The sequence below is a fragment of the Gallinula chloropus genome (genome assembly GCF_964237585.1).
Source record: "Gallinula chloropus genome assembly, chromosome: 3".
Lineage (NCBI taxonomy): Eukaryota > Metazoa > Chordata > Aves > Gruiformes > Rallidae > Gallinula > Gallinula chloropus.
Window position 1 is genome coordinate 6,996,709 of NC_140087.1, and position 27,159 is coordinate 7,023,867.

A 27,159-nucleotide genomic window follows, 5' to 3' on the forward strand; every position below is an offset into this window, starting at 1 on the left:
ATCTCTGTCACTGCTTCCCTTTCTGTCAGGTGGAAGCTGGAAGTTCCATTTTTTTCCTTCTTACCTCCTTCTGGTTCTTAAAAATCTATATTCTTGCTTTAATCTGATTTTCTTGTCTTTGATCTCCAGTCTCCTCTGCATTTCCCCATTACAATGTTCTCTATTCTCTCTCCCCACAGGTATCTGGCAGTGTCTCCTTTTGTGCATGTTCTCTATCTTCCTGTAGTTTTCTCCTCGTTATTCAAGAAACCACTATATCATAGAATCCTAGAGTCGTAGAATAGCCTGGGTTGGAAGGGACCCCAAGGATCCTAGAGATCCAACCCCCCTGCCACAGGCAGGGACACCAACCTCCAGGCCTGAATCTACACAAGGTTGCCCAGGGCCCCATCCAGCCTGGCCTTGAACATTTTCAGGGTCGGGGCATCCACCACCTCTCTGGGCAGCCTGTTCCAGCCCCTCACCACTCTCCCTGTAAAAAACTTCCCCCTAATATGTAATCAAAACCTTCCTTCCTTTAGTTTTAATCCATTCCCCCTTGTCCTGCCATTGTCTATCCTTTTAAAAAGTTGATTCCCCTCCTGTTTGTGTGTTCCCTTCAGGCACTGACAGGCTGCAATGGGGTCCCCCCGCAGCCTTCTCTTCTCCAGTCTGAACAAGCCCAGCTCCTCCAGCCTCTCCTCATAGGGCAGGTACTCCAGCCCTCTAATCATCTTTGTGGCTCCTCTGAACCCTCTCCAACAGTTCCACATCTTTCTTGTACTGGGGGCCCCAGACCTGGACACAGGACTCCTAATGGGTCCTCAAGAGGGCAGAGTAGAGAGGGACGATCACCTCCCTGTCCTAACCCTAACCCTAACCCATCCCTCTTCTGATGGAGCCCAGGATACCATTGGCCTTGCGAGCTGCAAGAGCACACTGCTGGCTCATATCTGAAAGCTCATCCTTTTACAGAGTATATTTTTTTCATACCCTTTCTTCGGTCTTCTCAGTGGTATCCTTTCCCTTGCCAACTATCATTATCTGCTCCGAAGCTACACCTTCCCCTTGCAGAAACATGAAATGCAAAAGTGTTGGCCTGGAAGAGAAGCAAGCACAACAACTTCAAGGAAGAGCTAAAGGACATCCAAATGGGCACATTTAACCCATGCCCAACTGGCTGCTGTTGTCACTGTCATCAGTCCCCAGAAAAGAGGGGCTGTAGGTCCCTGGGGGTACACACAGAAGAGAGGGGATGGTGGGAGAGGTGCACACTCTGCAGTGTTTCATTAGAGCCTGAGAAAAAGGGATTAGGCAATCCTAAGGGAGTAGAGGAAGGAGGGCAGCACTTGGCTCTGCTGTAACAGTGTTTCATGTATGTTCTCCTCTGACAGACGGTTTAAAAGAACTGCTTCCAGGCTGCTCTGCCTTCCCCAACAGATTTCCCTGACCTCGGCCGCGCGTACTCGGCAGTGATGAGCATCTCTGCTCCTGCAACCACTTTCTTGGTAAACTCGAGTGTCAAATTTGTTTCCCTTTTCTCCCAAACAATCCTCCCACTAATGTGTCTCGATGTCAGTCATGGCGTGATTCAACCAAACAGACACTGGAAAGCACAGGAGGCTGGGTGGTTATATTCAGCTAGCACACCTCGCTGACAAACAGCCTGACACAGACAGTAAGAGAACAAACTTTGTTGTGCTAAGCCCCGTGTTTTGACGGGAGACTGTTGGGTAAGTAGCAAGGAAAACTCCACAACTGCTGCCTTCACTTTCACGTTACTCTACTGTGAAACACAACCGCAGGAGCAAACATAGAATCATAGAGTGGTCTGGGTTGGAAGGGACCCCAAGGATCATAGAGCTCCAACCCCCCTGACACAGGCAGGGACACCAACCTCCAGGCCTGGATCTACACAAGGCTGCCCAGGGCCCCATCCAACCTGGCCTTGAACACCTCCAGGGACGGGGAATCCACTACCTCTCTGGGCAGCCTGTTCCAGCCCCTCACCACTCTTTCTGTAAAAAACTTCTCCCTAATATCTAATCTAAACCTTCCCTCCTCTAGCTTTAGTCCATTTAGTCTATTACTCCATGGAGACGACACCTGAGGCTACAATGCAAACGCTGACAAAACTATGGATCCTCAGCTCCTGCTATGCTGTTGATATGGCACAGGAAACTTGAATACTGCAAGTCAACGCCATGGGCTTTCAAAACACTGACTGCATAAATGATATTGAACACGTACTGACTATCTCTCATTTTTATACACATTTGGTATTTTTAATTATGTAGGAAAACTTATTCTGAAATCAAGCTGTTGTGTTCCTCCTCCAGTCAGAACTTAGTTAAACATTTCACAGATGATGTATGACATAGAAAGACACATCTCTTCTTTTCTCATCTCTCTTCAAGGACAGAAGTAGAAACAAATCTTAAATTATTTGTTTTAGTTAGTGATGTCAGCAGCAACAGGAAATAATAGTGTCTGGATAACCCTAATAACCATTGTAAGATGCCCGAATTGTACAGACAAAGGCCTGATAATATTATCTGCATTTCATTTTTCCTGCCAACAATGAGCTAATAATATAAGAGCCTTAGCTCCAGAGCCTTTAATACCCAGATAAGAATAACAACATACACGTTCGTTTTTAAGAAGAAGCAGCAAGCAAACATTGAACAGAAGCTTTCAATGGCAGTGGAAAATCTACTACTTCCTTTAGACGAGGCAAATAGCAGCTGAATGCTGTCATCTCTGGCACTCCTTAGTATCTTTCCTAAATATCAAATACTGTTGAAATACGCACCATGGCTCCTATCTGCAACACTTTCCCTGTTGGATTCCATACCCTCCACCACTCAGGGACTGGCACAAAGACTGATTTCTTCCCTAAGCCTTCAGTTTATCATGCTGGCTTCAGCAGTACATGCATTTGCTGAGGAGGCAATGTTCATCTTGAAGAAAAGTTCTATGGTTCAAGGGCCTTCAAGCAGAAAACCATAGAAGAGTCTCAATACAAAAATCTTTATAAAAAGTGAGGTTTTCTGCCTTTCAGGGTCCTGTTTCTGAGTAGTTGATTCCTATTCTATATCTCTAATTGCATTTTATTTAAATCAAAATACAGAAATTCTTCAAAAATCACATTTTCCCTCACTAGTATCGACAGCATCTTCCCAAGCCAAGTTAAAAACAGGGAATATCTTCAGCTTACCTTTGAACTTTAATCTCATGAATGCATGATGGTCATTCATTAATATAGACCAAACAGAAGACATTCTTTTCCTATAAACCACCAATTTGAGGCCTGCTTCTTAAATTTTTTTGTTTGAATTACAATTCTGCATTTGAACCAATCAAACTGATTTCACCGTAGTCAAGCCTGTTATTTCATCTGTCCTATAAAATCTGTCCAATTCTTCCTGCTGACTCAGATGGGTATTTTGAAGCAAGAAGTGGGTCAGAATTACTCCTAACCCCCCAGGTGTCACACTGTTAGGCATCTACCACAGCTTTTTCATGATATCCTAATGGAGATTAAATGACACTTTTTTTTAATTGCTCTTTGGAAGTGGAACCAGAAGACAAAGCCTCATCTTTGCATTGGGAGCCATTTAATTCTTTTTAAATGCCTGGGCTGGTAGGTGCTGTGCATCATTTTTACTTGTTCCTCCAGGCATATGGAAATTTCTGCCACTTGAGTATCTCCTTGTTTATCAGCCGTGACAACACCAACATGCAAAGGGTGGCCACATGTTTCAGACAGTCGGTCAGGCTTTATTCTGACACTAAAGCCTGTTTTAAAGCACTGTCCATGTCACTTTTCTTTTAAATCACTTGCTTTCTCTCCACTCTTTCGTACTTTGGACTATTTCCACTGAGAGGTCCCTACCGCATCAGCTAAGGAGTGTCTCAGAGGGTAAAGAACAGAGGCTACCACTACTTTTTATCTCTAGCATGAGGTGTGTTAATCATTCAGCCTGCCACAGGCTCTGGCAGACGAGAGATGAGCAGTTTCCTGAGCTCAGATTTTAACTAGAGGAGCACATCTGTAGACATTGCTCCACCGAGCAGGCCTGCAGGCAGGACAGCACTTTCTCTGTGATGGCAATGACTGCTCTACACTTACCACTCCAAATGTTGAAGCGCATATTTAAAAGAAGAAAAACCCAGATATACTCCATTTCAGGGCTGATTACTGCTACTCCATAGAGAAGTTGATGGTGCCTGTCACAGCGCTGTGGTTCTGCCAAGCCTCTTCACTTGAGTGTGTTTTACTGTGTTTATATAAAAGCACAAGGAAAAATAAACCGAGGCTTTAAAAACTTTACTTTGATTCAAAGGGAGCTGAAGCTATATCCCTATAGAAATCCAGTGAAAATTACTTAAATGTTTAAAGGTGGATGCTGAACCTTACCTTAAACACCTACCAACAGAAATGCTGGCACGCATTACCATAGGAAAAGCAGGAACAGCACACATGTCAAAACCTCAAATACTAAACCCCTGCCAGGATGTGCCTGCTTCCACACTGTGACCAGGTTCCTAATTCTGATGCCACCCAGCATTGAAATGGCTGCTTAATGAGGGCAGGGACAGTACTTCTATATTTTGCAGTTCACACTTAATGCACACATAGCCAGATTGTAAAATAATGAAGTAAGAAGATTTGGTAAAAGTTTGTCAGGACAATCAATTGAGCTCTTGCTGAAAGCTAAAGCTGCAGATTTGCTAATAGGTCTGAAGCTTATGAAGCTTCTGAAATCGATTGCATCTGGATAACAAGATTCTACACTAATTTTGCATGGAAACTTATATTTTTCTTATTTTCCCATTATTCTGACACGTCTGTTACACAAGGGAGAAATTCTACAAGTTGAAAAATGCAACCATTCCTTCCCCTTCCCCTCTCCCTCTCTTGGTAAGACAAGTTTTGCAGCAGGCACCTCCAATTAACGCATCAAAGCTGCTGCTTGCTACATTAAAGCAATTCGCAGAAGTAGTCACAGTATTCTCTAATAAAATGTTCATAGCACTGAAGAGCAACCAAGTTCCCCCACACATATACTGTTAATAACACCACTGGCACACGTATCGCTGCAAGACAGCGACTCACACAGCATACGTTCTCCATGATCTTTCTAGAGGATGTCTCAAGAAAAGTCTAAAAACATTTTTTTATAATAGAAAAGACTAACCAGCCTAAAATATCTTCAGAATACCAGCACTGAGACATTGTTGAACGCTGAAATACCAAAGCCTGAATCCCAGATAAACCCATATACTGCATTAGAATATTAATAATTCTAATATTAACCTACAAATCAGGGAGTGAAACCCACACAACACCAAGCCTATCCATCACTTAATTCCTACTGAGTCATTATTTTGACATATTCAGTTGCTTGAAGGCCTTGTACTTGATCTTCGCACAAAGGGTGAATGTTCTACAAGGTGAGTCGGAAAGCACCTCAAGCTCCCACTGATGCTCAGAAGAAATGCAGATTCTCTGCAGTATCTTGAGAGGAGTAGGTCTTTATTTTCCAAATGTGAACACCTTTCTTCCCGACTCTCAGTGATGCCATGCAGCATTCTGGGGATGGCCCCAAGGAGCAGGGGAGAGACAGCCAGACCTGGCCACGAGGCTGTTGTTTCCCAAGAGCTGAAGAAGCCCAAGCAGTCACCACCTTGACTAGAAGAACACGGTGGGCAAGGAGAAAGAGCTTGTGTGCATTTCTTACCCTTCTTTTGTCTTAGTTACTTTGAGGTGTGGGGTTTTTTTTTATTTAAAGCATTAAGTTTCTATTTTTTCTTTGAATACAACCAGGCTTGAATAGCTTCCAAGCCAGTTTGGATGGGGATTTGAGCAATCTAGTAAAGGGTGTCTCTGCCCATGGCAGGAAGGTTGGAAGTACATGCCCCTTCCAAACCAAAAGAGCCTGTGATTCCATGATTGAATTTAGGAGTGTTTTGGGGGAGCTCACAAAAATTCAAAGCTGTTAACAGACTCATACTCTGCTGCTTTGGAAAAGTGACACATTGAGGGGGCAGTAGAGATTGCTGGCTTTGGATAAAAACAAAGCAGACTCATACTCAGTACGTCTTGGGAGTTTCTGGAGCAGTTTCTTAGAGATGAGATCTTACCTAATAAATTTCCTAACTGCATGTTTCCTAATTGTATACTGCCAATTACAGTAAATGCACACGTGCTTATAAATGTGAGTGTTTTACAATTCTTTTGTGAATTCTATTTCTGGAATTTTTTTAAGACTATTCTTATACATATAATACTTACACTTGTACTTAACAATCAGCAATATACTACAGAGAAAACCTGCTCCTCTGACTAGAATTGCAAAGAAAGCACTTAAAAAAATGTATTTTTTAATAATACATTTTAAAATAGCAAAAGAAAGTGTGGTGACAAAACTTTCATGTTATTATCTTGATGGAGTCCAGTGGTAAATCATTACAGGCAAATTGGAGGCAGGGGGGTGTGCTGGCGCAACTCGTTAATAGTCGGCTTCATCCTACCAGTGAGCCAACAAAGAAAACAAAAGCAAGCTTATATCCTAAAACCATGCCTACATTTTGAAACAGCCAGCTGCCTTCCAATCAGCAATTTTCTAGTGCCTTCACAGCTACAAATCACAGGACTTAGAGGACAACAGATTTTTTCTCTTTAACAACGGATTTGGGTCTCTCTCTAGACAGTTCTTGGCAACTTCCCAATCTAGGGAACACTGGATAGACTGAAAATATTCTAATCTTTCTGATGGAATCAAAAACATAATTATAGATTACCATGTGATAAAATAATTGTTTTTCAGGATATTTTGACCAAATAAACCGACTGGAGCTAGCTGTAGGCCATAAACTTTCACAAATTGTCACTGTCTACCCAAGTATGACTAGAGAAATTAAGGCTCCTAGATCTAAAGATCTGATCTAGGTTAGAATAAATGACAGAAGTAATTTTCCACACAAGTGCTTTCAAAACTAGTTACCAACACTAATTGAGGAATACGGTACTTTTAAACAAGTAACTATTCTTCCATAATTTTACAGAAATTAATTCAAAAAGTGAGGTTTCCTGTCTTAGAAACACACTAAGGGACTCAGGTATGGATAAAGAGTGAGCTGTAATTCCACATGGTAGAAATCCATATAAAGTATTCACTGCTGCTGAAAATACTGCATTTTAGCAGATGAAACCTAGACAGTCAATGGGCTGCTGATCACTGTTATTTTTATAATTCAGGAATAAAGCACACAAATAGATGTCTTTTCATGAGATAGATATTGGCTCTGTGTTCTGATGTACCAGTTTGAGCTTTCAGCTGTTGGAGGAAGCTGGGACATGGAAGGACTGACTGCTCTCCGTCTCCTAGAGAAAATGAAGTTTTCTGTCAAATTTCATTAGTTCATCTCACTTGCAATGGGTTTTATGCCTGAGGCATGGGACATTATAAATACAGTGATGAATATCTTTAGATAATATAAGAAACAGTTTTAAAAGTTTCAGTTCAGTTAAGATCATCATTAGCTCCCACTTTTCTCAGAGGAGCTGAGAGCTGACAGTAATAGACCTGGATGATTCCCAGCATCAAGAAAAATAGCTCACTGGTGCCCTAAGAAGTACAACATCGCTTCTTATTGCTCTCTTGCCATTACTGCACAGTGCTAATACAGTTTAAACTGATGGGGTTTTATGGAGTAAGTCTTACAGCTATTGAGAGACAGTTGATAAAGAAGGTGAGAAGCATTACAGCTCCTGCTATACCCCCTGCCACTGATAAGCCAATCTTGATTGAACGCTCTGATGGAAAACGAGTTTAAGTGACTCAAGATTCCTCAAGTGATAGACGCTGCCGTCAGGTAATTCGGTGTTGTCAGAAACAAGAAGCACGTGTTTCGAAAACCAGGTAGACTTCCTAGAACACGGTATGTGTGATGGATGATTGCAGATTCTTCCTGATACTCCTGAAAACTGCAAGAGTTGTTCCTGAATTTCTGTCCAGGTAAAATGTGTAACTACGTGTATGCACTTCTGAGGACTGGCCGTGCATCTAAAATTCGGCACCTAAAGCAACTGTAGTTCGTTTGTTTCTCTGATAAAATTAGAGGTTGAAAAGGGAATAGATATTGAAAGCGTGAAGGTACAAGAAGATCGTGGCTGGCTTTCAGAGAACTAAAACTACTAGTTCAATTATTACAAGATGTAGGACTTCTTTCTCTTTTTCTAATATCAGCATATCTGAAACGTGCAGATGTTAACAATAACTGTTCATTTTAGAGAGCATTTAATATCTAATGTAAAAGTTTAATTTAAAAGTGAAGTTGATCTGCCTGGCTTTTGCCTGGCTGAAATGAACTATCATAGAATCATAGAACTGTAGGGGTTGGAAGGGACCTCAAGAGATCATCGGGCCCAACCCCCCTGCCAAAGCAGCTCCCTAGGACATATCACTCAGATAGGCGTCCAGGCGGGTCTTGAATATCTCCAATGAAGGAGACTCCACCACCTCCCTGGGCAGCCTATTCCATTTGGCTGAGATGAACTATGTAAAATGCTTCAGAACACAACTATTATTTCTTCTTTTTTTTTTCCCAAATTTTCTGGAACTTATCAATGATGTTTTCAATAGCACTGAAACACAGAAAAATTATAAAATCCCTGCTTTGGTGGGCAACATTTTCTCCCCAGGCAGGCATGTGTAATTCCCATAATTTTGAATCTTCTTTACAGTAAGTTCCAACTATTGCCTACATGCTTAAAACACCTAAAAGAAACCTTAAGAAAAATGTCCTTAAATTTGCCCCTGTATATTGGCTCCCTAATTGCAGCCCTGCTACAGAAAGACAAAGGATACCCCCATTAGCATTTCACCACTGACGGCACTAAGCCGCTGCCCCCTTTCCCACATCTCCATCTGCTTCAAAGGATAGATGTTTGCATGCCAGTGGCTTATTCTGACTTAGACTTTTCAATGCCCTGACCTTCTTTCACTGTCTTCCATGTGCTTGTTAGTATTGCTGTTGCCTCATTCTGCAGCCCCTCAAGCAGAAGTAATGCTCAAAGTTGCTTGCTCATGGATATTATGACATACACAAGGACATTAACAATTTATGCGGTTTTATTCTCCCAACAGGATTTTAATGCACAGAGGCCAGGATTTTTCCCTTTTGAGTGAGTGTCCTCCTCTACCCTCCTCTTGCCTGTGAAGCCTGCATACTTAGTTTCAGTAAGAAACCACCTCTAACTTGGTTATTAGCACACCACAGGAGGTAGAACATATGGGTTTGAGTCCTCAGAACAAGATCACCAAAGGGACACAGGCAAACAATTTCACGGTTTGTCTGTTTCACAGTTCTGGGTTTCACTTTCTGGAATAGAAGTTTGTGGTTCAGAAGAACTGCAGAGGCATATCTGGAGAGTGAATTCCTGGTTTAGGCAGGTAAGGCATTTCAGTACACTACACCCTTCCTGACCCCACTAGTTTCCTTCGGTAGGGAAGTAGGGTGCTTAACTCAGGGTTACAAATTCTGCTATGAGAGCTATTGTGTAAAAATTACAGTAGCAAAGCTTAGCATCACCATCTCCACATCATTCTGTGGATCTGGACAAAGTCAATACTTTAGGGATGGGACTGACTGAGTGCACTGCTTACTTGAAAGGTGTTGAGTTTGCTTCTATGTCTCCTACTGGTCCTTTCTAAAAACAAGGTCCGACTAAGTTATTTCCAGCTAGGTCCCCAAACCTGATGCAGTGATTACCCTCTCGTGGTTTTACCCCGGCTGAGGGCCGAGATCCACACAGCTGCCTGCTCCTTAAAGGAAAAGAGCAGGGGAAGAGGGAAGGGGGGGTAAGAGGCAAGGGAAGGGAAAAGGAAGGAGCAAATAACTCCAAAGCCAAGAAATTAAGAGGCCCGTGGGTTGGGATAAGGAGAGTTTACTAAGATAACAGAAAGATACAATATAACAATGCTAACAGGACTTTTAGAGCAAAAATCTATGAAGCTGTTGATACACAATGCAGTTCCTCACTGAACCCACAACTCAGGCCGTGCCACCCAGAGCTGTCCCAGAACCCGACCGTCCCCCAAGAACCGCATGTCCTGGAGCCACCCCTGATCCTCCTCCCGTCAGCCCCCGATACCCTGGGCAGGACGCAATTGGCATGGAATACTCTCTTTGGCCAAGTTTGGGTCACCCGTCCTGGCTTTGCCCCTCCTTTCTCATGAGCTGAGAAAGTCCTTGACTGTCTGACAGCAACTAAAACAATCAGGGTGTTATCAGCACTGCTTTCATTTTAACTCTCAAACACAGCATTCCAGCCACTGCTACAAATGAAGTTAACTCCATCCTGACTGAAACCAGGACATTTGCTTTCACAGGTCCTCTCTGCCTACATCAGTGATAACCACAGGTCTGCAGGAATGGAAGCACTCAGTGAAACGGGGCCACTGCAACACCAGTCTCCTCAAATGGACATGGAGTGCAGGTGCTACTCTCTCTCCCTGCTTTTTTGCTCACTACACAGTATCAATGGCCATTACCAAGACAAATCTCCATGGGATACCCAAACTTCTGCATCTGCATTTAAATTTCTATTCCATATGATTCAAAAACAAAGAAGATATTTTGAACTGAAATTACAGCTGGAGAGAATTGACCTCCTGCTGAATGGAAAGTCCAGCCATCTGCAGCAAAAAGTTCTTCATTTTTAGGTCTGAGCGCAATGGTTCTGGCTTACTGCTCTACCCTCAGGCTCCAAAATAAATCTCTCCTTCCCTCTCTTCCTTTCAATTCTGTGAAACAGCACAACTGCCTCTGTCAACACAGTAAATTTACTACAGACCTGACAGACAATGATGGAACAGGCTCAGTTGAAAGAACATACGGGTAATGATCTTGCTTTTGCTGGTTTTAATAGAGTTTAAAATTGTAAGGTGTTCAAAACAAAAAATGGAATAAAATTGGAAGCGATGTGGGAATGTGTCAGCTGCAGATCTTTACAGGGTCAGGGCAGAGAAATTCCTGGCCTTACACTATCCCGAAAAGCTATCCTGCTTTATACTGGGAAGTTAATCAGGCACCAGGCTACTCCTGATGGTGGCAGGTATGGAAGAGGCACAGTTCTGTTCTTCCCCTCATCATCCTCACCCCCATCACTGGAAAATGGCAGGCCCCGGTTGCTCTGCATGTAGCACTTCACTGGCAAATGTATTGGGGCACAGGGAGGCTTCCTCACAGACCAACTGCCAGTCTTCAGCAGAGGATCTTTTACCTCCCAGCCATATACAAGCGTGGTCACAACCTTCAGCTGGCAAGTTCATTTTATTTCCCCTCCCAGCACAGTTTAGATCTGTGCTTGAAGCGAGGAGAGCAGGGGGTCAATCTGAACGCTGAAATGAAAAGTGTAAGGAAAAAATCAAGGATTAAATCATTTTCTGGGCATGCATGACATTTGAGACTCTCTGTTCTAAAGCTCTGCACAACTACTGTTACCAAAATACAGGCATAAACCCAGCGGTAGCATTAAAAAGAGGAAGAATTTCACTGTTATTTGACAGCATTTACTCTCCAGAAATCACCCCTCTGAAAGGTGTCTAAGGCTGTACTTACAACTGAAGGACGAAATCCCAGCCTCAGCTCTCAGTTTCCTTGCCTTTCATAATTGAAGTGAGCCATTAAATAGGATTGCACTGTAACAATATGCATTTCATTCTCCATTTTCTAGTAAGAAATAAGAGAAATGAAAAGGCAGAAATTCTCTCATAAGCCACATGAGCGAATCGAATGACATACCCATCGTATAGAGGACACACATGGGGTTAAGGGATTATATTCATGCAGAACACACCGCAACGCAGTTCTAGGTACCTTACATGTTGCCTTTGAGCAACATGCACTGTTTAATTTGGAAGGGATTATCTAACAAGGGCTGTAAAGCACCTTAATACTTTGTAGATATATATATAAATAGATTTCCATTTTCTTCCTTAGTTTGCTTATGGAATAAACTAAAATTTAACTTAACTGTAGTTAAATTACTCTGTATAAATCAAGTGCTTTTGTTTATAAAACCCAGTGTGAACATGTGACCCATGTTTATATCTGAGTTAAGCAAGCACAATTCCTCTGGGATCTCCCACTGCCGGTGACCCCAGGTGAAGATGTATTTCATTGTGAGGTGCGATTGTGCTTTCCTAAGGCCACTGCACCCATCCTTCAGTTCCCCACAAGGAAAGTCGGTTGCAGATCAAAACACCCCAGTGGGCTGCCCGAGCAGGGAAATCTGAAATAAGACTGAAAAGTTGTTTAGACTTGTGAAATATAACGAATGTGATCTACCCACAGGATATCATTTTGCTTTATCTGGTCTTTTTAAAGATTTCTTTTCTTGGGAAGACAGATGGAAAGGGCATCAGCGAAAACTGAGTGCAGCTGCAAAACATCTTTACCTACAAAACCCAAATTTGGGATGACAGTGGCCCTTCAAATGTTCAGCTTTACATTAGTGAGGAGCATGTTTTTCATTATGACTATTTTCCTATGGCTTCTTAAGCCTGATCACTAGGCCAAGGGCCTGGACAGGTATCAGAGAGAACAGAACAGTCAATGCAAGTCAATGAGAAATGCTTGGTATTGATTGCCATCAAACCACGTCACATTGCTGTTATGGCTTCCTTACTGTATGCATATTCCTATGCAGAGATAGGTAGTATGTGGCCCTTCAAACATGGGAGCAATCTGAGAACACAATACTATTTTTGCTAGCTTTCAGTTTACACTGTTGGGAGGTATCACACTTCACCTGTGTGCACTCTACAATTACGTGAGGCACAGAATATGATCAGCATCATATTAAGGTGTACATGTAAATATTATTTATATTAATGCTCAACTAATATAATTACGTATATGCAGGCATACTTAACAGATATCATGGGACCAGATGAGAGAGATTAATCTTGTAATTAATTGTGTGCTTGAATTTAATTTATAGGCTTTTATTATTTAGTACCTGTGTCAACCACTTAATTTGTCTGCAAATCATTTTCTTATATGAACAAGCTATACTGAAATTCATCAAACTACGGAAACTGGAGATTAGGAAAACTCATCATATCATCAGTTTATCTTCTAGTTTAAAAAAATTCAAGAGCTATGGCTCCAGAAACCAGTCCTTCAAGAAGAGTATTAAAGTTCAAGAAAGCAGTTGTGGTGGAATGGACAATTTTCTTTCATAGTCAGAGATCAGAATTTAAAATGCAATTTATGCAGTAGAATAAGCTGCTTATGGGAGTCTAAACTTCATTTCTCCAACAAGACTTTGAGAAGGAAGAAATTGTAACAATAGTAATATTTATTTCTGCACAAACATTCTACAATGGCCAGTGTTTTTACAGCTCTGTACATAAGGCATTCTGAGCAAATGAAGATCATGAGATTTACACAGTAATAAACATACAAATTTGTCTGCACAACCTGCTCAAAACAACTCATTGCCCAAACACAGAGATGGGAATGCTTGGGGTGCTGAGGGGCTGCTACTGGGCACAGGGAGAAATCAAATAAATGAGAAACAACAAAGTAATCACTGCTTTAATCTTCGCTACATTGCTTGCTTCATCTCTGAGCTAGTAGAATGACTGTTGAGGGCACCTTTGGACTACTCAATTGGGAGGGTGAACTGCTGTATTTTAGAAGGAGTGTCTGGAAGAGAGAATGGTTGGGAATTGTCACTGTTGTAAAAAGAGGAAGAAATTGCTAAGTTGAGAACAACCTCTCTACAATGTCCTTAGGAGTCATACTGGGTCTGGCTGGGATAAACTACCTTTATCTCAACCCATGAATTTTTCATCTTTCTCCCCCTGCGCTGCTAAAGCAGAGGGCAGGGAGCAGTTTAGTGGGCATCTGGCAGCCAGGCAAGGTCAACCCAACACAGGGTTCAGAGAAGACCTTGTTGAAGATCGATGTGGGGGAACACTAGCAAGCCTCACACAACCCCAGAAGCCAAGAAGTCTCACCTTGAAACACTTCTGCCCTCTCTCTGCCTGTACCCAACACCACCAACTTGGAAGGTGGGGCAGCCAACCACACTGAGGTCACGTTGCCTGATGAGCTTGTGTCATAGCAGTGTCAAGCAGTTAAGAAAAAAAAAGCAACCCTGTGGTTTCTGACCATCTGGCAAGCATGCCAGGCTTTCTACTGTGTCTGATGTTTTTGCAAGGCCAGAGAGAAGAATCACTCCAGTAGTCCAGCCTGGCTTGTCGGACGCACATTATGGTCCTTGGCCCAGAGTTCTTACCCATGCAGTGGTGATCATGAAAAGCAGGCAGATGTCTTTAACTGTGGGGATTTTTTCCCCAAATTCTGTTCCCAGTTCTATCACACAACTACCACAGAGATCTTCAGCTCCCTCTGCCTTAATTTACTCTCCAGTAATGACTCTTCTGTCTGTTCAGGTCACGTAATCTCAGAGTAAAGACTGACATATATTAAACCAGCACCTACCAGAAAGCCTTCCTTTATGGAGGAAAAAGAATAGGTACTGAGAAGAAACATAAAAATAGACTTTCCACAAGAAAAGCCAGTGGAAGGTGCCCACCAGTGTTGGTGGTTCCACCACTCCTAACTCTTTGTGGGCAAGACCCTCTCATCCCTCAAAGAAAAATGCATTACATTGTCTGTACCAGTGGTTTATTTTTCACAATTTTCTTGGAACAGCTAAAGCCTTAAACTTTTCTTGTGTTTGTTTTCAGTGAACCTTTTGTCATGTGACAGCTTTTGGTTCTTTGTAATAAAAATGCTTTAATTGCCTTCAGTTTCCTGAAGCTTTGTGCTTTCCTTCTTCTAAGGTTTTGCTGACACAGCTTAGGCCGAGTCTCGCCATCCCATTTCTTCCTGACTTAAGAAACAGTTCTGAAGAAACTGGATTAAACTCATCAGGCATGTAAAATTGGTGCCCGTTCAGCTCCAGTCTCCTATTTTTTCTTTTCCTTCTTCCATTTTTTCCATTGCTCCCATTTTCTTCGCTTCCATTTTTTCCTGGTGTTTCAGACCAAGAATTTAATGGAGTTCAGAATGTGTGTTTTAAAAGCAAACCTCCTTGGTGAACTTGTTCTGCAGACAATTAGCCAGTTACAATGATGATGATTTATACACATAGGGCTTTATAGGTAATTTTTTTTCTGACAAATATACAAGTACTGAGGACAGAATGTAACTTGCCAGAGAAATTCACACTGACAAATCTCACTGACGACACGTTTGGTCTCACTTGAGGTAAACCTGGTGCTATGTCTCTCTTTCTTATTGCAATCAATTGAAAAAGGACACAGAGAAAACTAGATTCTTTAAAGTGAAATCTGAGTCAGGCTTGAGAGCCTCAGCAGCCAAACATTTTTCTTGTCATCGAGAACTCCCTGGAGAAAATGGCAATGCAGATTCCCAGGGCAAGTGGGTTTTTTTTGTTTCAGTATCAAGCAAACAAGTATCAGGTGCAATTTCATACCCAAAGTACACAAGCTTCACAATTTGAGGAAAAACTCCCAGCTAAATTTATTCACACGTCAGCTAACTCTACATCTAGTATCAGGAAGTAATGTTTCCATGTTTCCTTTTCTCAGTAGGTTTTCACTGACTACCTGCTAGTGAGTCCTCTCAAATTCTCTTCCTGTTCTTACAATCTCAGAAATTTCAATGTTCAATGTAGTATTTAATTCTAAAATCGCTTTTGAGAAGAGTAAATTGTCACAGCATAGACACAGACAAGATAGAATGCAAGCCCAAATTACTCAAATTATTTTTTCATAATTTGCCAAGAACTCCAGCATTCACCTGTTTTAATTCCTTTACTTTTTCTGATAAACATTTTTTGATCTCATTTCTAGCGTTCAGGCAGCTTCACATCAAACCACTAACCTGAGCAGTACAGGATACTGACAAAAAGACTCCTCGTGCTTGATATCAAAATCAAAATGGACATAACCATTCGTGCAACGTAACCCTGAGCGTAACACACCCCAAAACTCTCTGCAGAGCAACTCTAGCAACGAAATCAGCCCTTCTTCCACAACAGCTTCTTTCAGAAAGGCATCCAGTTTTGTTTGACTGCAAGGCATGGCAAGTTCCTAATTGAGTTGTTTGTAGAAATGCTTATTTTAACCTTACTTCTAACATGAATTTCTGTACTTTCAACTTTCTCCCACCAGGTGATATTAGTGTTTTTGTCAGCTATCTATTATACAACAAGAAATCAAAATGGGGAAAAAGAAAAAAAATCTAGCTGCAAGCATCAAATTTAGGAGAAAACCTGGAAAATACAGTTTAAAAATGAAAAGCAGTTTCTGAGAAGAGCTTTCTGAGGGACCAGCAGCTGACCGACCGTGTACCCAATGGTGCTCGGTGACCTGGCATCCTGGCCCAGCTGCCTCTGATCAGGAAGCTACTGCAGAATGGGGTTTTTTTGCAAACAAAGGTATTTCCTGTGAAGCTGGCTGTTACAGTTACAGCTAACACGTATGAAAAGAAAACCCAAATGAATACAATTACTGAAAATACTTATTCTAACTTTTTTTTTCTTTGCATTTTACTAGTTCGGGCTGTGTGTAAGTTCCAACAAAAGAACAGAGATATAATAAGCTAAAATGTCAGCAGGAACCCCAGTGACCATTTAGTTTGACCTCCAGCATAACACAGGCTGTGAGGCTTTTTAGAATTAATTCCCATTTGTAACAGACTAAGTATTTTATAAAGGCATCCAATACTGTCCTAAAAATGTCCAGCAATGCAGAAACATGACAAGTTGCTCTAGAGATTAATTACCTAATTATTAAAAACCTGTGTCTGATATTTCTAGGAGGATTTTGCCCAGCACTGACTTTCACTATAACACTGCTTCCCGAGGCTCTGTTATCAATTTTTTCTTAACATATACAAAACTCTACCAACTCACCCTTAATCTTATTTTTCTTTAATTAAACAGGTCAAGTTTCTTCAGCCTTTCACCATAAAACATTCTTCCTTTTAGTATTCCTGTGGCTCTTCTCTTAATCTTCTCCAGGAGATTATATATGACTCCTATTCTTTGGGACACAGTGTCCCAAAACCAGTCACACCACAACCAAGAAATGTGCTAATGTAATCTCCATCCTCAATATTCCTTTGTTCATGTATCAAAGAATCTCATTATCCCTTTTTACACCATACACTTATAGTACGAGGTCATACCCTGCTAATTCTATACCCGGTGTCTCACATCCTTCTGTTACTGCTTCCTAGGGTAGAGCTCATGATCCCATAAGCATGGCCTACAGTATTTATTCTTATATACAGTACTTTTGCTTGGCCTCATACAAAATCCTACTGCTTTCTTGCACTTTATCCGCAGCAATCAGGCAGACCATTCTGTACAGAAACTTGTTAACTATTACCAGCCCTTTAACTTTGCATCATCTGCAAAATTATTTTCTCTTTTCTTCCATATCCACAGACAAATATGTAAAAACAGCATGCAATTCATCATCCTTTTTGTTCAAGAAACATATTTAGGTTCAGAAATTGCCACCAGGCCAGTTTTAAAACATTTCATTTGTGTATGATGTTGATTTTGGATCATTCTGCTTTTTTAATCAGAGTTGTGTATACCTAGTCAAAAACTAGCCATCTCCTCAAAAAAGGCAAAAGCTATTTTCACAAAAGGTATTCATCATAGACCCACATTAATTAGAACTAATTATTTTAACCTTTCCTTAACATTTGATTAATCAGATCCTAGTTCTGCTGCAATTTCAGATCACTGGTGAGGTGATGGGACAAGGAATATTCGGATCATCTCTTTCCTGGTTTCAGCTCAGATAAGGTTGATTTTCTTTACAGTAGCTAGTATGGGGCTGTGTTTTGGATTTGTGCTGGAAACAGTGTTGATAATACAGAAATGTTTTATTTACACAGAAATGTTTTTGTTGTTGAGCAGTGCTTACACAGGGCCAAGGCCTTTTCTGCTTCTCACCCCACCTCACCAGCGAGTAGGCGGAGGGTGCACAAGAAACTGGGATTAGACAGAGCTGACCCCAACTGACCCAAGGGATATTCTGTACCATATGAAATCATGCTCAGATTATAAGGGGCTTAGGGAAGATAAAAGATAGAGGAGTGGCAGTGTTTGGAGTGATGGCATCACTTCCCAAGTCACTGTGTTACACACGCTGGAGCCCTGTTCTTTCTGGAGGTGGCTGGACACCTGCCTTATCTCAATCCATGAGTTTTCTCACGTTCACTCTTCCAACTGTCTCCCCCATCCCACCATGGGAGGGTGAACAAGCAGTTGGAGCCTGGCCATGGCTAACTGCTGGCCAGGGCTAAACCATGACAACCTGTTTGGCCTTTAATAAACCAGTACAGAACTAACTTATTTATTCTGCTATAGACCCAGCTCCTCTGGATGCAGGCTGCATTAGCTTGTTCATTTACAAGTATCCAGCTCCAGTATTATATCTTTCCTAATTACTGCTAGAACAGAAAATATTTTGTCTTTGCCATACAATATACCACCTGGATTTTTTTCAGAATCCTTCTACTTTTCCAGTTTCTCCCTTGAAACAAAATGAACAAAAAAATCCCCTTCTCTGTACAGGACACCACCACTAAAAACCCCCCAAGCAAAGAAAAATCAGTTCTCCTGCTTTCTGCCTCTGCTCCCCTCACATGCTTTCTACAGTCCTCAGCTTTTGCTGCCCATAAATTCCAATCTGCTCCCCATTTCTTTCATTGGTTATACATTTTAAGTCTTTTTGTTGATTTTTTAATGTAGCCATGAAAGTATGACTGGCTGGAAGGCAGAATATTTTGGGTTTCCTTTTAAAAAAATGCCATGGAAATCTTTTCAGAAAGACTAAAAAAGGTACCCAAAGAAAACCAGAGAAATATCTAGAGAACGTTTGCACTCAATCAGAGAAATTCATTCAAACACGAGTAATGCTGGGATCGGTGGCACTTCTCAGCTCCATTAAACTTTCAACCACTAGAAAACTTCACCATAGTTCAGATGAAATGTAGTTTTGCCGTTATCCATCTGTGCTGATCTTTTACTATATGGACGGGATATTGTTTCCCAAAACAAAATTTGCATAGGGATGAATATTTTGCTATGCTGATCAATAGGGACTATGCTTCTATAGCACAGACTGTGAATTTTTTCCAGATAGGGAAGAATAACTTTTTTTTTTTTTAATAATTCCCCACAGCAGGCAAAGAATGTTATAGCTGTGAGAAAGCTTATTAGAGTTACATGAGTCTAATTGGTCTGTCCTGGTAATAAAAGACTCATTTTCTTTTGGCAAACCAGAGGTTTTGCACCTGAACATGCAAGTAGTCTATACTTCTTTAAATCAAATGGGGGAAAAAAGTCATCTTTGAACAAAGAACCAGCATAATTAATTTAGAAATACTATTTCAGCCATCAGAGAAGGACTTAAAAGGAAATTAATTGCTGGAAAGTCCTTGTGAGGCTCTTCATGCCATAGAATGAAATCTTGGTTTTCTTGAAATCAATAAGAGAGAAATCAATACTGACTATCGAACCACAGGTTTTAGCTCCTCATTATGGCCCACAATGCCTTTTGAATTTCATTGTAACAACAGCTGGATTCAAATTGAAATCATTCTCCCTACTGCTTCACTGAAATAACAGTTGTATTGTTCTTTAGTGATCCAAGGGAATAAACCTTATCTTCACTATTTAAAAAGGCCATCGCTTGATCAAACAAAAATGTGTGTTGATTCTGGTTTACTTTTTTCCTGTAAAGAAAAGGCTTATCTCTGAGAAACTGTGTGTAGTGAAAAAGAGAGCACAGCATATATATCTATTTTACTAATATATTATACATATATATTTTACTAATAAAGCCACAGAATCACAGAGACACTGGGACCTCTGGAAGTCATGTCCAACCTCCTGCTCACAAGAAGATTATCAGCAACAGCAGATAGATCAGCCTTGGCTTTGCCTATCCTAGACTTAAAAACCTCTGCAGAGGGAGATAGCAGAAGTTCTCTGGATAACCTATTCCTGTACTACAGCACCCACCTGGAAAAGCAGCTTTCCTTAATGTCCCGTTCAAACCTGCCAAGCTACAACTTGTCCTACTACGGCTTTTCATGTTGAAGCTTGAGTGATTCAATGTACTAGAATCAAATGCAGTGCTTGGTGTCATGGGATGCTGCTTGTCATGCCCTCTGTAAGTAACCAGGAATTAAAAAACACTCAGGCTGTCAGCAGAAAGTGCTTGGTTTCTCAGTGGCCTTTCCATTAAAAGCCTTCTCATGATTCAGCAGTATGTATTTAGGATGAATAATGCACAGGACTACCAGTCTATGTTTCTATAACATTTAGGTCTAAGTATTACACTCCCCAGTCAGTGCAAGGCAAGGCTACTCTATGGATAAGATGCAGAGCTGGGCACCACGTTTGGTTTGAAACAGCTGAAAAGACTGACAGATGTTTCCTTTCCTTCAGATATCTATGAAAAATATCAATTTCTTCAAGTGGAAGTCAGAAGGTTACAGATGTGTCACCTTTTGAAACACAGGTATGCGTTGTTCATAGTTCAAAATGCCAAGTTGTATCCCACTTGCCTTCCTCATGCAAATAGATGCTCTTGATCAAAGTAAGTATGGCCCTATACATGCCTTATTCTCCACTTTCATCACTCTTAGTTCAGCTTGCTGGCATGCACTAAAGGAAAGAAATAGTATGCCAAGATGTGGAAACCCATAATCTTGATAAAGAGGATGTTGTTCAGCTTCTATGGGAAGTTTAGCTGATGGAAAAAGAAAAGAAAAAAGGTTCTTTATTCTCACTCTTTTTTTTTAAAAGAACTGTGCCTGCTACAAGGCTATACAAGGCGAGCAGTAAATGCTGAAAAAAAATAGCAAGGAAATGAACCAAAGAGCACCCATGCAAGTCTTATAATGCTATCATTTAGAAAGTAATTAGAATTATTTCTATTCCTGATTTCAGCAGTTCCAGGAAGCAAATTTCCCCTTTTAACACTCTCAGCTTTTTGAAAAGCTAGATATACATACAAAGAGTTTGTCACTGCAGCCTGGGTTGATAGGCCTTCCTCGGTCAGTACTTCCTGCTATATTTTGCCCTTTGTTCGTAATAAGCATATGCTGCTTCGGTCAGCCCTGAGCTGAGCAAAGATTACAGAAATATGCTTGCAAGGCAACTTTAACAAATGTTAAATCTTTAGTTATACTAGGAAAGGGTGTTGGAAATTAAGGCAACAAATGTTACGGAAAGCTATTAAAATGAACGTGATGAAATGGGGACTCGGTCATCTGTGCCTCATCCCTTCCAGTAAAAAACTCCAGCATTAGGAAGGATGAAGCCCAAGTGGGCATACCCCTGTCCTGTTGGGTTATCTGCTCCAATCCTCTTTTCAATTCGGGAACTTTATCCTCCACTTCACCAGCATCATAATGAAAGGGGCCATGACCCACATTTTCTAAAGACAGGCAATGCAATCCTGCCTTTCTTTATCCTCTTTACATAGGGTCTATTTCTAAAAGCAAACATGAAGTGACTTACCAAACACAGTGGAAAGGACAAGTGATTAACTGCATCCCAGATAAATTATCAGCAGCAGTGAGTGAAACCCACCTGCACGTACAAGGTCTATAACACAGCAGAAATTTTAATTGTTATTTAAATGGTGTCTAGACTTTCTGCCTTTCTGTAGCTTTTCAAATGGATGCTCTAGTCTACCTTAGAAAAAGCTAACAGACTTTTGAGGAAATTGCCAGTTGACATCTCGTGAGAATTAGCAAATGAAACTGAAATGCTCCCTGCACATCATGAATCCTTTGCAGCCATAAAGCCTTCTCCTTTCAGGGAGCAACAATAGCTCTTTGTGTGGAATGCAGCAATATTTCAGGGAGCGAAACTATGAATTTCCCTTTTGCTCTTGGTGAAAGGTAATGATCTTACTGGATGAATATGCCTTTGACATTTTAGTGTTTAAGAGAAGGAGGTCCTTGCATATTCTGTTTCCAAAACCTCCTCCATTTTCTCCCTGGTTGACGTTAAGTTCCGGCATCCCCCTCCTCAGGCAATTCTCAGCACCTTTCCCTTGCCTTACCAAAGTGATTTTTCTCATACAAGTGATCTGCTCACCAAAGCACAGCTTTCTGGTCTGAAAAGGGAATCTTTCCACTTAGGAAAAAGGATGGTAATTACATTAAATGAATGTTAACTTCTTGCTAATGAAAGCATTACATCTCTCCTAAACATTTCTGGAAAAAGAAACAAAAAATAATCAGACATGCCATTCATTTACCAGAAGTATTAATTACAAGTAATTAGAAAAAGTGACTCATTTTTGAAGTATACAAGATTCCAAAAAAGAAATACAAAGGTTTTAGCAAGAACTGAATAGATGTATCTGTACCAAGTGGATAATACTGTATAAAAATACAGTATTACATAAATAAAGGTTTTAATTTTCTATGAAAAAAAATCCAGTCTTGACTCTCAAATTTCCAGTGACAGCAATCCACAACCACCATAAAAATCTATCAGTACATGACTGTTTTCACTGTTCAAAAGATGTGTCCGAGATCTACTTTGTATTTACCTTGATTCAGCTTCTCTTGGATCTTGTCCACTCTTGCTTGACCAAAGATTTCCCTATCATTTAGTTCCTAATGCCCCTGGGTAGGTTATTGTATTTTCTCTCTATGGCTTCTCTCCTCCAGCATGTGTCAGTACAGGGGTGAATTAAGAAAAAATCTTTCTTTTTTCCCCCCTTTGAATACTATTGCAAGTTAACATAGGATTTTTGCAACACCTTCTACATTTAGACTATGAATTTTCACAGTGGCTGAGTCTAGGCAAAAATTAAACTGAACAGATCAAATTCAAGAAATCTCTCCCTTTAAATTTTTCCAGACTTCCTACTTTACAGGGGGTAGATTTAGAGTGGATATTAGAAAGAAATTCTTCACTCTAAGGGTGGTGAGGCACTGGAACAGGTTGCCCAGGAAGGTGGTGGCTGCCTCCTCCCTGGTGCTGTTCAAGGCCAGGTTGGATGGGGCCTTGAGCAGCCTGGTCTAGTGAGAGGTGTCCCTGCCCATGACAGGGGGGTTGGAATTTATGAACTCTAAGGTCCCTTCCAACCCAAACCATTCTATGATTCTATGGAGCATCTCTTATGGGAGGAAAGGCTGAGGGAGCTGATTCTGTCTAGCCTGGAGAAGAGAAGACTGAGAGGGGATCTGATCAATGCTTAGAAATATCTGATGAGTCTAGACAATGTTCCAGACTCTTCTATAGCAAATTCTGTCTGAACATGAGGTAAAACTACTGTGAGGGTGACAGAGCACTGGGACAGCCTGTCCAGAGAGGTGGTGGAGTCTCCTTCTCTGGAGATATTCAAAGTCTGCCTGGACATGACCCTATGCAACCTGCTCTAGGTGATCCTGCTTTAGCAGGGGTTTTGGACTAGATGATCTCCAGATGTCTCTTCCAACCCCTACTGCTCTGTGATTCTGTGATTAATCACAGCAGTAACCATGGAACTAGATGATCTTTGAGGTCACTTCCCACCCAAAGCATTCTATGACTCTACGATCTCTAAGGCAAAACCTTGAACTATTGAACAGCATGAGGGAGAACTACAAAACCAGATAGGAGGAAAATATCCAGACACACATAATGGGAATCACAGGGGAGTTCATCTAGTGAGGCTGCAACATGAGACTGGGACCTTCCTGACCACTTCAGCCCCTGTGTGTTCTCCAGTTCCAGAGGAAGAGTTGGTAAAACTCCTCCAAAGGTGGCACCAAGAAACCCCTACCAATGGCTCTTTAATGGCTGTTCTCCCTTTATTGAATCTTTACTGCTATTATGTACAGCATAACCAGAGAGCAGGAGCAAAGCTGTCAGGCTACTTTAATTTTTGCTGCATGTGAGTTATCTCAATACCCACCAAACAATAACAGTTTATGTTCTAATATTGTTCTACTTCAATTTCCATGTCCAGGAGAGAAAAACAAATGAGGAGACTGGGGGAAAATTGCACTTACAAAACAAATTTGACAAACTCCATTATTTTATTATAATACACTGCTGCAGCATAATTTTGCCTTAGATGTGACACCAAATAAAATATCACTGCCTGGCGTTGCAAAGGGGAAGTAGGATACCCTTTTATTGGCTCTGCAGTTCCTCAGGGCTTTATTCACTGTGTGGAGAACCTGCTTTAAAATGGGATTGCTCTTCTCCTCAGAGGTCCTGGGGGGTACAGTAAATTTCTTTTACAGAAGTGCAAGATGAATTCCCAGAGGTGGTAAGAGACAGTTCAGAAAATGCAGCAGGGTACAGCAGAGTATCTATTTTTTAAGTTTTTAAAATACACATATGGTACAACACCATGCAGCAATTCATTGTACATTGACATGCATGCACTTGAAAGAAATGTGGAAAACAGTGAATAACATGAAGTGCAAAAAGGAAGAAAATGAAAGAATCTGTAGAATCTTTTCTAGCATTGATGGTTAGTTTAACCTTACCATTTATCTCAATATAAATACTTTGCATTTTAAATCAAGTATGTGCTTCCAAAACTATGCTATGTTTAAATGTATAGGAGCCAGATTCAATCAGGCTGCTCCCAGTATTGCCATGCTTGGCACTGCCACCTCCATTTGGAAAGTTTTATTCCATCATGACTGCTCAGAGAGAATGGAAAGGCACTGTCTGACATAAAGAAAGATATCTATATTTGATCCTCAATAAATTTGAAGGAATAGGGTTTCTCTTCGTGGTTCATTGCCTTTATCTGGAAGGTTGGGTTTCTACATGCAGTTTTATTTGTTCAGCAGTTTAGGATGAAAGAAACATGTTGAACCATCTCTAGAGAAAGACGCAGTCTCTGAAAGGCTTCTACTGCCATGTGCTCTGCACTGGAGGAGGAATGAAGTCTGCAGGATGAAGGTTTGCTATTGAGTCTTAATGCATACAGCAACTCTCCTTTGGTGATTTACTGGCATCAGACCACAGTTTCCAAAAACCACACATACTTGATGAGTGATCACAAAAAGAGGTTATTAATAAACTTGTCCATCAATGCTCTCATCTTCCTACAACCAGGGACACTGTTTTGAGAAGATCACATAACCATCCCTGGGCTTTTGTCAGCTAAAACACCACTGGCTCCCTGTTTGTTTCTCCTTTTTTACCCCTCAGTTTACCTGCCTTCCCCACTACCACTTACTGTCAGTGCAGCCTCTTTGAAGCTCTGTACTCAAAGCCCTAAAGACATGAACAAGTATTGGTATGTATTATCAACCAAAATCAGTTCTGCTTTTCTGACCATTATTTATCAGGTTATCTCCCTTATGCTAATGCAATCTCTCTGCTAATGTTGTCATGGGTTTTTTTCCCAATTTTTCACAATCTCCTGATTTGTTCGGTCATGTCTCTCTGCTTGACATCAAATATAATCTATATGTGTGTGTGTATTTTTTTATGTGTATATATGCCATACATATAAATCCAATTTATTTTCCCATGGTTTGCTGTCTAAATCTCATTATTAAAAAAATCTCATTATTAAAAAGACCAACATGAATCTCTATTCATGCTGGGACCAGAAAAGAAAAAAAATCAAGCACAAGCAGCTAAACATAGAAGAAAAAATAACTCTTAACTGAAATATGCCAATAGAGCAAAATACAGTTTGAAAAGCTCACTTCAAATTAGAACTAGTTGTAGGGAAAAAAATGCTATTAATTTCATACTCTAGAACGAGTAGCTCAGGAGTGGATTTCAATGGATGGGAAGGGTACACTCGTTGGTGGCTAGCACAGTTCCTGAGGAGCTGGCTTTTCTTTCCTTTCCCATAATTTATAAACTGCAACACTGTAGGTCAGGTTGGTAGACTTCATGTCTAAGAGATCCACTCCATTATTTTCATTATCTCAACTTCAACCAACTTGAAACTTATCATTTCTTACTTTGCTTAGTGATTGGCCTTGAGAGCCATTGTTTATACCCTGAGCACAGAAAAGATGAACATAATGATACTTCTTTCGCAAGTACACAAGTTTTGCAAACCTGTGTGCTCTCAAAGGACTTGCAGGTGGATCTGGACCTCAGCAAGTGTATATTTCCTGCAGTTGCTATTTTTTCTAAAAGAAATGAAGTCCATTGCAAGTTCCCAATCTGCCAAGAAGGACAATCATTGGGTCTTTGCTGTTACCCATTCCTATTTAAAATGGAAAGACTTGAACAAAATCTTACATTTCTTCCCTTTTTCTTCTGTAAGGAGAGAGCACAACTTCTCTGGTGACCTGTCCTATTAGCAAGCACTGAAACTCTGCATTAAGCTGCTGAGGCTCTGCTGTCACAGTGGGTCAGACATTTCTCATTAGTTCTGCCCTGGGCACTAACAAAGCAGGAGTAATTCCCTCAGAAGGGCAGTCAGGGCAGCTGAGGGTCCTGGGAGGAATCCTTTGGGTCAGAAAGTTTAAGGTGATAATATAAGCAGTGAGGATGCTGTAGGGCCTCCAGATCAGGTTTAAGGAAGGATATTTGTATATCTAATAAGCAGGATGAATCAAAACTGAACGCTCTTATTCAAATTGCTCAAGTCCCGGTCCATTTCCCACTCCGCTCATATGAATTCAGCCACCTACTTCCATGTTCATCTTCAAAGTTCTCTAGGCAACCTGAGTTCTGCATTTAGGTAATCCCTACCTTACTAGTTGCCCACCTGCAATTTGAAAAGTTAAAGGTCACAGCATGCATCTACAGTGTGAGAGTCAGAAGTAGGATCCTTCATCAGTTTTGCTGCACTGCTTTCCTGGACACAGGTTTCTACTATGCCATGTTGAGGCTGTGGCACAATGCAGACATTAAAGGCATGCACAGGGAGAACCACAAGAAATAGAGCTTACAGAATGATAGGAGCTTATGGTGTTCCTTTGGGTACATTAAAGTTTCAGTCTTATGTAGGGCCACGGGATTCCTAATCCACATTTGAGATTCCTTTTCATGATCATTATAACCCTTTCTCTCCGCAGGTGACACAATGTGTTGCACTGCAAAAAAATAAGTTTCTTCTTTATTTCTCATTATTTCTCAATATGTATCTCAACCTG

The 27,159-nt window shown here is 40.9% G+C and overlaps 1 protein-coding gene across 1 annotated transcript in view; it reads right to left on the reverse strand.

Annotated features, from left to right (window-relative positions):
• SLC35F1 (solute carrier family 35 member F1) overlaps positions 1 to 27,159 on the reverse strand; it is a gene marked incomplete at both ends in the record, with an annotated part of 232,819 nt that overhangs the window by 100,245 nt on the left and 105,415 nt on the right. The window lies entirely within an intron of this gene.